Below are 2,322 nucleotides of genomic sequence, written 5' to 3' on the forward strand. Positions count from 1 at the left end.
CTTATGCCCCTTTATTCTCCTCAGAATTTTGTTCTAAAATCCTTACTCCCTTTGAGATGCAAGTTTCAGTTAATTTGATTGTATATGTTTTGTTTCTGTTCTGCTTCGACTGCTGGTACCATTAAGAAAAGGCAAAATGGTAAAGCTGTCTGTGTGTATAATTAATTAAGCATCACAACATGAAGATATATGGAGAATTGGAGGTTTAGCTCCACATTTCCTTAACCTCAGCACTAGATTGATGTGTGTATAATTAATTAAGCATCACAACATGAAGATATATGGAGAATTGGAGGTTTAGCTCCACATTTCCTTAACCTCAGCACCAGATTGACGTGAGTGATCAATTTCAAGTCCCTGCCGTTTTATTCCCCAGAGGAAGAGGCTCTGGTACCAAGTTGTTAGGAAATTGGGTGGTCCCAGTCTGGATGCTCTGTAGAAGAGAAAAATCTCTTACCCCGCCGGGAATCGAACCACGATTCCTGGACCCTCCAGTCTGAAACTGGTCCCCACAATGTATAGAATTAAAATATGTTAATGTTATTCTAATTTAATTAATTAGTACAGCTGGGATCCAATCGAAAGCTTCCTTACCCGGTATTCGACATCAGTCGCTGCTAGAAGAAATTTACGTAAAATGAGATGCCAAAATGAGAACCAGTGGTCGGTAAGTAGTCTCTGGAAACCCTGTGAAGGTTAACCGTGCCTCAGGAAGTGTTAATGAAACCTCACGACGTAAGGAGAATGAGGGCGCGAGCGCGCGTGTGGGACATAATCAACAGAGGAGGAAGTGAGAACTGTGATAAAGAAGAGAAGAAATAATCCACATAATTATATGTCTCCTGACGAACAAAAAGAAATTGAATGCCCTGCTAAAGGCCTGGGCTCATTCCATGGAGCACAGTGGATATAACATGGATCACAAGAATGTTTACACTTCCTGTAACAGAAAAGCTGTTTTTGCCCTTACACATTACTCTCATCTTTGGCGCATGATGAGAATAAATATCATCTTATTCAACAAACATGAACCTGTACTCCACAAAAGACGCGTTAGAGTTCAGAACGAATGGTTCCAGATTCAACTGGTTGTCGTACCTATGTCATCTGCATGTAACATGTGAAAACACATTTCCTACATGGAAGGCGCGAAGCATCATAACGTGACAATAAATGGCGGACTTCACTACGTAAAATCACTTTAAAATATTTTCACTGACACAGAAGAATGGTTAAAAATGGCAGGAATATTTTTTTTTCTGTGGCGCTACAGCCCCAATTTGGGCCTAGGCCTACCTCCATGAAACTCTCCGTTTCACTTCGGTTTACTAGATCTTACACATTCGGTAGGACTCCTTAGGCGAGTGATCAGCTCGTCGCAAGGCCTCTACCTGTAGACAAACACAGAAAAGTGCACACAAACATCCATGCCCTGAGTGGGATTCGAACCCACGATCTCGGCTTCCGAGCGAGCGAAGACAGTGCATGCCGCTCGGCTACCGTGACCGGCAGCAGGAATATTTAGGCTACATAATTAACCCTGACTTCTAGGCCGAGCCACTGAAACTCCACACTGTTATTTATGCGTCTATCTTTCTCTGTAGCCTACTCAATTACCACATTCAAACGAAAGTCAATATCGTTCGTTTGTTGTAACGGAAGTTTTCCCGGCGAGAAGTTTTCTGCTCTACCACACGGCACCTCTTTATAGCAAATCTTTCTGGAAAACCGAGATTAACGGCCGTAGGGATCCGTTGCGCTGATCACGTGACACCCTCTATCCGCACAAGTTGGCACTAACTTCACCGACAAGCGGCGGTCGCTCGGTCGGTATAGTTCGCTTGCGGACTACAGGCCACGGAGTTTTCATAGCAAGTCTTGCCTCGCCTCTGCCGTCAGTGGCATTGTGAAAGTTTTTCTGATGTTTTATGTTTGAGACTGCCTTCATGTTATGAACTCTTTAGAAAATTCGTCCACTGAAAAAGAGTTGAAATGCTCTCACATCTGATGTATCTCCGTTTCACTTCTGGTTGTTACGGGAGATGAATAATTCATTTCGAGAGACCCAGTACCAATACTGATCAAGAAATTGGGAGGCGACAGCAATTTACGAGTGGACGGTATACGACACTGAGGATAAGGCCCAGACAGGTTTTCAAATCTGGGTACACGGCTGACAGATATGAAGTTTAGATGAAGGGGGATTGAGAAGCCAACAAAATCCTTTCTCTGTTTTACGATGTTCTCTACATCTTCCCCCCCCCCTTTGGCACTACAGCCCTAGTGGGCCTAGGCCTACCTCCATGAACCTCTCCGTTCACT

General features: G+C 43.8%; 1 protein-coding gene across 1 annotated transcript in view; it reads left to right on the forward strand.

Moving 5' to 3' along the window:
• The window catches only part of LOC111869019 (protein pinocchio), a 397,539-nt gene that overhangs the window by 221,388 nt on the left and 173,829 nt on the right, over window positions 1–2,322 (forward strand). The window lies entirely within an intron of this gene.

Source organism: Cryptotermes secundus, unplaced genomic scaffold, assembly GCF_002891405.2.
Source record: "Cryptotermes secundus unplaced genomic scaffold, Csec_1.0 scaffold70, whole genome shotgun sequence".
NCBI lineage: Eukaryota > Metazoa > Arthropoda > Insecta > Blattodea > Kalotermitidae > Cryptotermes > Cryptotermes secundus.